General features: G+C 35.6%; 1 protein-coding gene across 1 annotated transcript in view; it reads right to left on the bottom strand.

The window, feature by feature from the left end:
- The window catches only part of nAChRalpha6 (nicotinic acetylcholine receptor alpha6), a 147,606-nt gene that overhangs the window by 132,850 nt on the left and 1,111 nt on the right, over nt 1–13,645 (bottom strand). The window lies entirely within an intron of this gene.

Genomic DNA, 13,645 nt, shown 5'->3' with positions numbered 1-13,645 from the left:
TTCTAACCATTCTTCTTCTTCCTCGGTCCCTCACTGATGAGGATCGCGACCACAGATAGTGTTCCTCCACAGACTGCGGTCATAAGCTGTGTGGACTGCACTATGCACGGTTTCTAACCATAATATTTATTTATTTATGTTATGTTATTTAAGTATTTTCATATCACATAGTACAAGCTTTGCTTAGTTTGAGACTAGAGGCGCAGTGTTAAAATGTTATGTCGAAGGATATTTAATTTTATTATTTATTTATTAACTATTTGAAGATTACGTAAACCGTCATCCAACTTACGGTTTGTTTTTACACTGTGGCGTCAACGCGTCGCGCGAGTGTCAGCGCGAGTGTCAGTGCGAGGTGTGCGGGGGCTGAGGTAAACAAATGCACGGCATCGAGGCGGTAAATCCTAGCCTTAAATGCAAAACTCAAGGCGGTTGAGGCAATTCCCCAAAACATAAAACGGGAACGGGAGGCCAGGAATGTTAAGGAGACGACAATTGGGAGTTAGGGCAGCCCCCGGCGTGTATCTTTGTGACAGTAAGGCCCGGGTTATGAAATTCAGTGAAGCTTGAATCTATCAAGCCTGTGATGGGTAGGTAGGATTTCAATATTTGAAAGTATTCGAGTTTCTGAAATAAGTAATGTAATGTAAAAAAGGAAAAAACTTTAAATAGGTACATTTATGTAATTAAGGCTGAGTTGCACCACCTAACTTTGACAGTAACTATGACGATAACCGGCGTGTTTTGTATGGAGTTTCGGTGTTGCCAACTTAGCTACTTTATAGCTAGATTTAGCAACTTTTTGATGTCAGGCAGCTACATTTTTTTTTACTTGTAGCTAAATTTTTTAGCTACTTTTTCTAGCAACTATTGATTATGATAAATTTTTACAAAGTATTTGTAACTCGCTATAGCATGTCTTTCACTTCCGCATTCAAATGCTGAGGTAGAAAGATTGTTCTCCCAAATGAATTAATAAAAAATAAACAGAGGAATAGAATGAGTTTAATAACTCTGAATTCTATTTTATGCATAAAAGATTCGCTCAGGAAAAGCGGCCAGTGCTGTCACAATTACGTTTTTCCTAAAGCCGTACCTAGTTGACAAAATGGGATATTAGATAATTATAATATTCGGTAGATAATCAAAATATTGTCTTCTTTTATTTGTTAATTAAGTAGTCACAGTATTAAAGTTAAGTTGATTAAAGTTTATAGCTGATTTATTAACTGCAGTGTTTATTTCTTTAGTATTTTATTTACTTCTGAATTCAGCTACTTCTAGCTACTTTTTAGGGAGAAAAAAATACTCAATCTAGCTACTTTCTGTTAAATTCCTAGCTACGAGCCTTTGGTAGCTGTTGGCAACACTGTAGGAGTTTGACAGATTTTTGACCTTTGTTAAAGTCAAAGTAAGATGGTGCAACCCAGCCTAAGCCTTTACTTAATTACATAAATGTACCTATTTCACGAATTTGAAACGATTACACGTTTATGTGGGTTCTAAGAAAATCTATTGTTTATTTACAAAAAAATCTTAAAATCAAAATTTTAGATTACAATATCATCCAAATGAATTTAGATGAGTACCTTCCTACCTATACTTTACCTACTTACTTTAAGGAAGGCGAAATGGTATAATGTTGGTAATACAAACAAAAACATAGGAGTACTCGTACATACTCTTAATTATTAACTTTTTCTTTTGTTTTGTCGTAGTAGAGAAAAAGTCAAGAACTAATTCACCGTGCGTATAGAATATAACATTCTGTGATTGTGCGCCACTAAGGAAACTCTACACTAAAACGCGAGTAGTTTACTGTTTTAAAACAATAGACGTAATAGAACTAATCTTATCGCTCATTGTGCTAGGACCGCTCAAAGAAAACTTAGGTTTTAGCTCTGAAGCCTTAAGAGTTAGCGTGATTCTATAGAGGCAACACTCAACGATCAACCGCAATACTGCGATGAAGTTCGTGTTAAAAGTTGTACCTAGTTAACGTAATCTTATAAGTCAAAGTTATGCGAGTGACAGTATGAAGGTTTTTAAAATTAATTGCGTTTAAAAGATACTTAATTACTTAGTTGCCTCCTTCATAAGCTCTATATTAGCAGTCATTTACGTTAAATACGTATATGAGCTATTTTACCGTTGATTAAAAAATGCAGTAGTAAAATATCTAATATTGATTTAATTCAATCTAGCAATTAGATATTACAATCTACACATTTTACTAACTATTCTTGCTTTAATAGTCTCTCCACATAAAAGTCAAAGAATAAACAATAAACAGACGTGTTACATGATTGTTTTATGACGCACCATCAATCTGCCTACGATCAGTTCATCAATCAACCGTCGGAAGAAATGTATTATTGCACGTTAGCAGTTTATTGCCGTTTGCGCCTTGGATAAAGGTAATTCGCTCCATTTGTTGGCTGTAATGAATGATGATGATAAAAGATTTGACATTAATACTGGAAGAATTCTCTGGACCAGTTTTATCTACAGGCTTGAAAATTGCTCTATCGTAACTATTAATGGACGGTAAAATCAGTTTGTTTTGGTAGAAAATGGAAGTTCTGTTGCGTCATTCTGTTAAACAAGAATTCACAAAACTTTATTATGACAAGTTAAGAATGTAATAGAAAGATTAAAAGCTCTTAGAGTACAAAATATAGGTATAGTATAGAGAAAGTTCGGCCGTTAAATTTTATAAAATGAGGAACATGATAACAAAAAGAACATTACTGAATATGAATCATTTGAATAGCAAGTAGGCAAGTTTTTCTTGTTGATTGTTTGCAAGCTCGTGTGTTTTCGAATTACTTTCCCGACAACAATACAAAATATGTGAGAGTAATGTTGATATTTTCGGCTTATTAGCAGAAAGTATCTAACCCATGACAGTAACATACTAATAAAATTAGGCCCACGACTAACGCAAAAAGGCTGCAAAAATACCTGTTCACGAACTAGATGTAGGTAGATAACTCGGTAATATAATAACAGTCTAGTCTGTGGAGTATGTTTATCGTCGCGAACAATCGTATTACAACTCTTATTCCGAGATAAACAAATAAGTATTGTAGAAGTAAGGACATATTGGATGGGACAACTTTCATAATAAACATGTCACATCGAGGATGTTGCTAAGCAATCAAAATACACATTTAATGTGGATAAATTCCCAATATACAAACGGTTGTCTGTATTTTGGTCGCTTTGTTTTGCAAAATTTAATCTGTCCAAATTCAAATTATTTAGTACTAGCTTTCCGCCCGCGGCTTCGCCCGCGTGGAATTTTGTCTGTCACAGAAAAACTTTATCGCGCGCGTCCCTGTTTCAAAAACCGTGATAAAAACTATCCTATGTTCTTTCCCGGGACTCAAACTATCTCTATGCCAAATTTCATCAAAATCGGTTGCGAGGTTTAAGCGGGAAAGCGTAACAGACAGACAGACAGACAGAGTTACTTTCGCATTTATAATATTAGTTGGGATGCGGCCCTTTGAATTGCATACATGTTCCAAATACCTATAGCTTGCCCTATTTCAACAATTTCGAGACAACATACCTACTTATGGGCTGGTGCTGAGAAGAAGTAGCAAAAGAAACTCAATCCGAATTCTTCATTCACTCGTAAGTTTCCCTCTTTTAATTTTACCGGTTTTTTGCAACGAAAAGTGAGTTTGGGAATATTCCCGCCCCTAGTGTCCGCACTGCAACCCCTCTGTAGCCTGGATCTAGAACTTTTGCTACTCAGAAGCATTAAGTAACTTTAAAGAAGTTTAATAGCGCCAGAGTTAACAAAAATAACGAACAACACCGTCGAAGAAAGATCACTTTCTTGTGCGCATCAGCGCGTGTTGGATCCACAATAGGATGGATTACTGCAAAAGCTTTTATTTAAGTATTTTACTAGAAAGCTGTTTGTAGAGCTATAACTATGATTTTACTAGAATAAAAAATATGTATCAGAGCTGATTTCAAATAATACAAACAATTACGTACGACAATATTTTCTTTCTAATGAGAACCTCGTGGTACATCTGCTCTTCCTCTCCCCATCAGTCGAATAAATAAGGTTTTGATATTTACAACAGCTCAATGATCAAATTTCATATCAGAACAGCTTTTCTGGTTCTGTTAGGTAATATAAAGTTTCGTAATACTTTTTGCAAGTTTTTTTTATCCACCACGAGGAAGCTCTTGGCCTGCATCTAACCTAATGGAAAGTGATGATCAGGCTGAAAGTGGAGGCGAGCTTCACCAGAAATCCTTAATCGCAGAGAAACTGGTTATCTACCTCCTTTTCCTTTACGTTATTTTCTAGTGAACGTAATTTCATTAAAGAAGGATTACAGGCAGATAACTTATTTATAGCTATACTATCGTAATGCAATCAATAGGACCAAACATAAATACTGGCGGGCAGCTCAAATAATAAACAGCGGTAATGAACGCGGCGCAAACACACGGGACCAACTTGTTTCACTTCGCATACATCCCGTGATGGAGTATTTTTTGTTGCAGGCTTTTACCAGCACATATCGATGGTGACTAAACAAACATTGATTTTACTGGGAGGACTTTTATTTTGATGCATTTTGTCTACCTAAAAGTTGGCAATGATTTTGTATTTTAAAAAATACACATAGATAGTGTTGTCTGTAATAAAATAAATTATTTGATTTGATTTTGATTTAAATGTTGTCTAAGGTACTTTTAAAAAACCGGGTAGTTTGGAATACGAGTAGTAGGTATGCTTCGTCTAAATTTCAACTAACCAAATCATAGTTTCAGTCTTTTTTTCGTTCATAAGGTCCTATATTAACACCGTAAAAGCTAGAAATAATATCTTACCATGCCGTTTTTATTTCTTGCGTTTTATTAAATAAATAAAACCTACATGAGTCAAACTTACAGTCTGTTTTAAACTGAGTGCTGCCAAACTCAAATCGAATCTCAAATGTTTGCTAAGCAACTACGAGTAACATCAAAGGAGTGCAACAGGCTCCGGCTTCATTTAGAGGTAATGTTGCACTACTACAACATGTTTGCTGTTAGTTAACGGTGGTATTTACTTATTCCTTGGCAGGAAACACCTAGGCACTTACAGGGAGATATGTACCATCCTAGATCGCATCCCACTTAACATCAGGTGCGGTTGCGGTCAAATACCTGCCTTGTTATGCCTAAAAACCTTGTTTATTATCATAGTTATAGCTCTACACACAGGCACAGTAGGTACATAAAAATAGAGCTAACCATAACAATTAAAGCTATAGATGTAAGCTCTATAAATTACTCCGATTTTATAAAGTACATACTGATAGCCATGCAATTACGTTATAACTACATTTACAATAAATTGGACCTCAACAAAAATAAATTACATAAAATAGTTTCCAAAATATTCATGTCTCAAAAATACGAATAGTATGGGTGATATGGTTCGGAAATATCACTAAAGAGAAGAAATGCCAAACAAAAAGCTTAGCATTGTGAAGTCTTACATAAGTACCTACCTTACCTACATAGTTGCTATTTTACAATAAAGATCCTACTATCATATCCTACTAATATCATAAATGCGAAAGTTTGTATGGATGTCTGGATGTCCGTATGTTTGTTACTCTTTCACGCAAAAACTAGGGAACGGATTTTGATGAAACTTTACAGTATTATTTTATTATGACCCGGACTAATAACTCGTATAATGTATGACGATCAGCGGAGTGAAGCCGCGGGCAACAGCTAGTATGGCATAAAGTAGGTATAGTGTGCTCTCTTTACTGTGACTTTACAAAGACCGACAAAGGGGCTAAGCCGAAGTCTCCACGGTCACCCGGCACTAGCCGTGTACAGAGCAGCATGTCAAGCCATTTAACATCAGGTGCGATTGTGGTCAAATATCTGCCTTGTTATGCATAAAAAAAGTTGAACCCTGTAGGGTCTTATTTAGTTGTAATAGAATCTATTTTGCATCGAAAATATACAGGCTGATGTGCTGTTGTTGATAAAGTAGCTGATATTGCAACTAAATGCGCTTTTTGGCAGCAATCTCAGCGAAAGTGAATCCACTTTAATTAACTCTCGATAGGCTGCCGCTGCCAAAACTGCTAGTTCCTGCTTAAAAGGCTCGAGGAAAACGCTTTTGTGTCTTTAGTTTGTGTTAAACTCTGTTAAATGAGCCTTAATTTTATTTGTTACATTAAGATGCAGCGTTTCAAAATAATTAACAACAGTTTAACGGGCCAGCGCGGAGTCCAATATCTAATTAGATAATAAGTTATTATGCTATCTAACAGTGCTTCATCTGAAGCCAAGATTAGACATAATAAATATTTTACATTATATGGACAGTGAATGGGTAAACGGTTGTGTGAATTTGTGATATTTAGCAATCTTCAATCACAATATTTATAAACTTGTCAGATATTATTTACACGGTTCGACAGTAAATTTATTTCAAACGCTCCGGTTGAAGATTTAAACGGATCGCGGCGTGTAAACCGGCTTTATTAAGTGAAAACAGCGATTGCCAAACGACCTGCCAGCGGAAGATTAATTCGGCCATTACTCGTGTTTTTTATCCGCCATGTTATTGAAAATGTTGACAAAGGAGCCTTTTATGCCATTTCTTTTACAAAAATAATTTCGGTTCTGTTCTCAGACACTATTAATTTACTCAGAGCAGTTAGTCTGCTAGACTAAAAGAAGGAGAATTATGGTATTTAAAAGGGTTTTTGCAGTAAATGTCATTTCATAACATGAAGCTGCAAGAAATTAAACCTAACAAGAGTAAAACAGCTGAAGTCCTTTGACTTGTTTAAAGTATGCCAACCATCTCCGCCAGAAATAAAAAGTTGACACAGCTGTGGTATATGAAACTCACATACTTTAATTAAGGACTTCGTGACCTCATTATAGGAGGTAAGCTACGGAACGAAATTGAAAAGTTACTCCACGGATTTTACTTTGTGCGCGAAAAGTAATTTAACTTTTATTTTTCTCCCCGTCTCCGTGTGAACGCACCCACTCTGCTTCTAAAATGAATCAAATAATACGATAACTCGGCGAATAGGAACAATTTGCCACACATTTTTATGTTCGTTGTTATTAAATTCGCGAGATTGCTTTACAAGCGCAATATCAAAAAGATTCTTGATTTAATACACTCTAGACTCTTCATTAATTTTAAACTTTATACAAAGCAGAATTTTGTTAAAATTCTCGGCAAAATGAGGTCTCGAAACTTCGGAAAGGATTTTCTAAAGGTTGACGCTAATGGACAAACTGCATTTTCCATTCCAATAATGGATGTCCTCCTCTCTTCTCATTGGGAAAACAAGGTGGAAATGTGTTGGACGGGAGAGAACTTGGAAAGTGCATCAGGTAAAAACTTACCATCAGGTGACCCACATGCCCGTTTGCCCTCTCTTTTATAAAAAGATCAATACTCAACAATGCTTTGCTTACATTACACTTTCTCTCCATAACCCAAATCTCTAAGCTTCAGTTTGACTAAATGCTACAAATTTCAGCTACGATTTGCTAGTGCTAGATTATATCTGCCTAATAACACGATACTCTGCTATACTGTGCAAAAGAGCAATAATAAAAGACAATAACTATGCCTATAAAACAATAACAATAAGAATATAGAGCCTCTTTGGCAACTAAAATAACTACTTGTATACACTTTATGTAATTCGTCTAGTCTAGCATGAATAGCAAATTGGAGTATTATCACAAAGATTCATCATAATATTTCAACGAGAATAAAGAGAGGTTTCAGTGACGTGGAATATGACGTGCATAGTGAACTTGGACCTTAGAAAATCAAATACGAAAAAACAAGTGATGTAATATCAAAAACACTCTTTTTATTTGAGCTAAAAATTATTTGAACCCGCAAGCACTAGACAATATTTTAATAATTCTTCAAAAAAAAACACTCGGAAAACAGAGCCTGCACAAGAGTCCCGATACAATATGTAGGGTAGGTGTTCAAACACAAATCAATGAACTATAGACAACATAGCCGCGCCGCCCAAAGCGAATTCCCGGTGTTCCCAGAAGCGTTTGCTCCACATGAATCAGAGACATGGAGTTACTTCCACAGGAATAGCAGTATCGAACTAATTCTGTACCTACTCGAAAAAACTCATTTATTTTTGCAAATAGGCTTTTAAAAAGCACTTTTACACGTCCCTGTATTAACCCTACCACTGCTTCGGGACAATAAATGGGCCAATGCTGAGAAGAAGCAGCGCAAGAAACTCAGTCACTTTGTCAGAAATACATGCTTAGCTTTGAAATTACTGATGTTTTCTTACTGTTCGTTCATAATATTCGTTCTTAAATCGAGGTATATGAGTATTTACAATTTTCTTCTAAGGATCTTCATGCAAGTCATTGTTACTGTAAAATACCTTGAGTCAGTCATTTTGTTAGAAATACATGCTTAGCTTTGAAATTACTGATATTTTCTTACTGTTCATAATATTATTTCTTAACTCTAAGTATACGAGTATTTACATTTTTTCGAAGGGTCTTCAATCATGCAAGTCATTTTCATTGTAGAATACGATGAAATTTTGTGAAGCAGTGGTTCTTTATTAGGGGCTGACTGCAATCACAAGCTGCCTGAGACAGTTGGGGGCCATAAGAACGTAAATCATAGCACAAAAACATGCCCCATGCATATTGGAATGTCTGGGAATCCGGGATGTCCGTTCTAGCATACGTTATGACGACAAGACCAGGATAGTGTTTCTGTGCTCGAATAGTTTGCAAGGCCCAGTGGCTGGCATTGGACCACGAATGGTTTCAAATACAAGCTAAAGCTTAAATGCTACTCTGAAGTCTTGTAGATACAACCAAACTAACTGTAATCTTACTAGATAAACATAGCTATAAACCAATGTACCGAACATTGTTTTTACAAGAATCATTTCAATATGATAAATTATTGTCAAGAACAGGAATTAAAAGAAATTGAAACAAAATAAAGATGTCAGTCTTTCGAACAAACGCAATACGGCTTTTTATTTTTGCTCTCTTTGTAACAAATTATGAAGAGAATCAATTATTTTATGACATTTTATTAAATAGAGGTACCTGCCTGTTAAAGAATGAAGAAGGAAAAAAGAACATTACAGCCTTATTCACTGGCTTTTTGGTATATTCGTAATTGTCATTTAACAAGATTTGTACTTATAACAAAACATTGGAAAAGATACAGGAAAATCTGTCTTCTACCTAATATTGAACGGGGCAACTGCAAGTCAACTAAGTAGTAAGCAGATATTGAGTTTTTCAGTTGAACATTATAGATTTATGAATGAGAATGTATTTCCAAACATTAGGGCAATGAAATTCTAAGAAAAGTGGAAATTTCCAATGTGGCATGACACCAGCGTCTCTTAAAACTATATTACGCTTGCCACAGCTGTTCTGTATTCCTTCCCCCGAGCACATACAATTTTGATAACAATATTGAGAATATCAAATAGGACGTGTGATACAAACGCTCACTTAAATTCAGTTGGAATGGAAACAAGCAATGTATTCCAATGGCGCGGCCTCGGGCTTTAACTCTTCAAGATACGTGATCACTTAAGCTAACTTAAAATGCTTAAGTACTCTAAGTGGGGATTAAGTTAGACGTGGTAATGCCTTTATTTATTGTGTTCCAGATTTAAGCTAGTTTTGAAATGAAATTGAATGTTTTTAAACTGATTAAGCTGAATGATGGCTACGTTATTAATTTCTTTTATTAAGTTTGTATCTTTATACACTGAGGAATGTTCTGTCTAGAGCACCTAATATGGTCCACTCTACGAATGTACAAGATAGGCAGTAAGGGGGAATGGCGATGGAATGTAAAGCTTGCCACCAAACCTTTAGAAAAGGAATGAGGAAAGATTTGTTTGTTATTGAATAGGCTCTAACTACTAGGCAGATTTGAAAAAATATTTCACCATTGGAATACTAACATAGGCGGTACGAAGTTCGCCAGGTCAGCTAGTTATAAATATATTTTTTTTCTCGTTTTCTTTGATATAAAAAACAATTACAAGTCCCTTCTTTTATATACGTCATACTTTAACTTTCGTAAATATCAAAAGATACCCGAATGACCTTTGTACAGCCCTTGAAGGGTGTAATTACCCGCATGCCTCCTTTGTCCAGTATCAAACTCGGGGAAAGATTAAACCAACGCATGGAACTCCTACAAAGAGTTCAAAGACATTTTAACGCGATTAAAAGTAATTAAAAGCTCTTTAAAGTCCTCTATAATTTGAGCAGACAAACATAATTAGGTATGTATATTAATAAAAAAAATGTTTTGTTTAAATTGTCTAAGAGGTTATTATATAAACATGTTTGAAACAAAAAACAGACCAGTAAACATCTAATATCCATAGAAATGTGGACGACGAATACAGATCTGGATATTTAGGTAAAACTAAAATAAAAATCACCTGAAATGGTAACTGAAAATGTCTTAACTAACAGCAAGAATATAGGTATAATGGAAATGCTTTCGATTTTTAACGGTGTAAAAAACAATAAATTATTTAGCACAGAAAAAAACAAACAAAACCAAATATCACTTTAAAAATAATAATAATAGTAACAAGATTAAAATACAAATTTGTGTTGTGCCAAAAAGGACACGCTCAGTATAAGCTAAGTGCTGCTGGACACTATCTCTATATACCTACTAACATATAAGTATTGATAAGTGTCCTACGTTAATCAATACGAGACAAAGGAGTTTTCGCCGCTTGTCTAACAGAGCGTTGACCTACATAAGACCCCTAGGATGCCCAGTATTGCCCAGGCCCACATTGTTTATGCCACTGGGCATTCTGGGCCACTCTCGCGAGCGGTCCTCGCGAGGGCCAACATAAATTCGCGTCGATACCAATTAACTTTGGACTGCCCGCAACCGGGAACCGCTAAATAAATCACTCTACTGACCCACGCGTATACTTTTAGGAAGTTTTGGAAGCATTGCCACGGATGCTTTACTTTTCGCAATGCTCAATCATAAACTGTAGATTTTAAATTATAATTTTTTCACCATTTTAATCATTATTTTATGCATATCTGACGGCTGCTCTTGCTTGCTATACTAAACTAATAATGAAAAAACCTTTGTGTATGACTTTTCATTTACCCCCAAATTCAAACAATGTTTATTGAAAAATTAACAAAGACACAGAAGATAAATTCGCTTATACTATCCATGCCTGATGACTTCACCTTATTTGAATCGCTATAACTTTCAGTAGACATTACCAAATATTCAAAATCTCTGGTCATCACTATAAAGCTTCACTTGGTTGGTAACAAAAGTGGAATCAAGTCTTCCAGCAAATATTCCCGGGATTTTATACGCTTTTTATTATTGCACCAGATTTAGAGCAAAGGCGTCTGCTTTGGATGCCTCGGTCAAAGGGAACTGATAAGAAAACATTCCGCTAAAGCATTTTCTAACGAGAAAGGAATCTTTGTACGCGAACGCTTTTTGCAATATGTATGTGAAACGCAGCTGTATCTTTTGCTGTTTTATTACAATGTCTGGAACTCTATTGTAAAACCCGGTGTATATCTGTGGTGGTTAACTTGAACATGTTTTTCTATACTAATATTATAAAGAAGTAAAGTTTGTGTGTTTGTATATTTGTTAAATTGTAAGGGGTAATATCGGCGTCTACTGAACCTATTTTAAAAATTCTTTCACCAATAGAAAGCCACATTATTGCTGAGTGTCAAAGGTTACCTATATAAAAAACCGAAAAATTCCGCGCTGGCGAAGCCGCGAGCGGAAAGCTACTTACTAAATAAAGATTTTAGCTAATATCTCTTTGTTAAGACTTTACCTACATAATATTATAACACTTTGAATTGTAGTGTTCTCTAACTAATAGAAAATTTCAAATGGCTAGGTATTCCTACTTCGTACTATAGGAGCACGCTCTTTAGATTCTACTTTTCCAGCTATTACAGCAATAGAATATTGAATTAGGTTGTCACTTCGAAATGTAATGTAAAGCGCCATAGTCGTGCAAAGAATTCCCTTCTGCGAGAGATATGAGCGTCCCAATACCTCCAATTCACATTCTATTGTCGCCCAATACCTTCGCAGACGTCGTTAACGTGTTTCGGAGCAGTCGTTCGGAAATCGAGGAGCTGTCAAAAGTATTCCTCGCCGATGGGCCGGCTCCGGACCGTGCACGGGTAATGACACGGGAATGATAAATGTTCACACGACCGCCTCGCTATAAATCCCACGCGATTACTTTACCTCGCGACGTTCGAAACAATTTGTTTTCTTTGTCGCTATCTGTGTAGGATATTTTGATCGGCGTTGTTTTGCCGAGCGATTTGCGCGACAGATAAATAATGGATGCATAGCCGATTCGGGTGCAAAGGCCGGTTTTTGCAACGAAGTCACGCGAATGATCCCCAGAGGGAAGTAAAACATTTAGCAAGAAGGTATGTTGAAATGGTTCATGTAGTTAGGTACTTGTCAATTAGGTCAAGTACATTGTACATACCTACCTAAATTTTACCAATGAGAAATCTGCAAATGGAGTGACAATTATGGAATACTTGAAGACTTTGAAACGTTAAATCAATGAAGACGAGTAATGGTTACTTCACAGTCGCTTAAGTAAAGCATTCAGCCATTCAACATTTCATAAAGTCTAGCAAGCGTTAACTAGGTACTTAAAAGATGGTATCTAAAGTGTTGAAACTGCTTGTCTTAGCGGTTTTAAAACGGATTCTTTTTATTCTACAAGCTCGTAATTTGCAATATATGGGCACTTATACACGTCCCTACACTTTTTACTGTACCAGTACTTTGGAGTTTCATATCTTTAAGACGCGCTATGACGCTTTATCGATTGAAACGATCACATAGGCATTGCTGATTTCATACAGCCGTGACACAAGCCATAAAATTGCTTTAAGAAAAGTGATTTTGCAAAAAGATGAAGGATGATTGATTCATCTAATAAGTTTCAATAAAGCCTCTGGGAGATTTCGATAAGTAAAATCATATCTTTCTTTTTCTATTCATAAAATTTTGCTTTATGTCTACGATTTAACAATGGAATAACTACCTTGATTTTTTAATATGATATGATGTAGATAGTGTTCTTGATAACGTTATTAAAGTGTAATTTTTGAGTACCTAGGTATTGATAATGTGTAATTTTGTTTGAGCTTGTTCAATAGGTGTGCAGACAAAAAAGCCCGCTATATAATATGAAGGCGAAAATAGTAAGAAAGCTTTAGTAAAAGCTGATACGCTGATTTGAAGAAGTAGAAAGAAGTCGATGGGTACGTAATATTTTGTATGAGTTCAACCAAACAAGTCCAGTTGTTGTAAGAATACTCTGTTCTTAGTTTTCCATTAGCTTCTTCTTCTTGATAGCGACTAAACTCTAGTCATATTCCTAACTTTAGAGCTGTAGTATTTACCGATATCCAATTTATAGTCCCCATGACCCGAGAAGCCTTCGTATCCTTCGATCCTTGTGCTATTTTATCGATTCCCCATAAAACTTTAATACTGGAACTGATACACAGTTGATGTCATTGCCTGAGCTTGGAA

The sequence above is a fragment of the Ostrinia furnacalis genome, unplaced genomic scaffold, assembly GCF_004193835.3.
Source record: "Ostrinia furnacalis isolate ACB-3 unplaced genomic scaffold, ASM419383v2 OfSCF1073, whole genome shotgun sequence".
In the NCBI taxonomy this organism is placed as follows: domain Eukaryota; kingdom Metazoa; phylum Arthropoda; class Insecta; order Lepidoptera; family Crambidae; genus Ostrinia; species Ostrinia furnacalis.
Note: the sequence above shows the minus strand (reverse complement) of the source record. Positions and strands in the feature narration are given on the sequence as shown.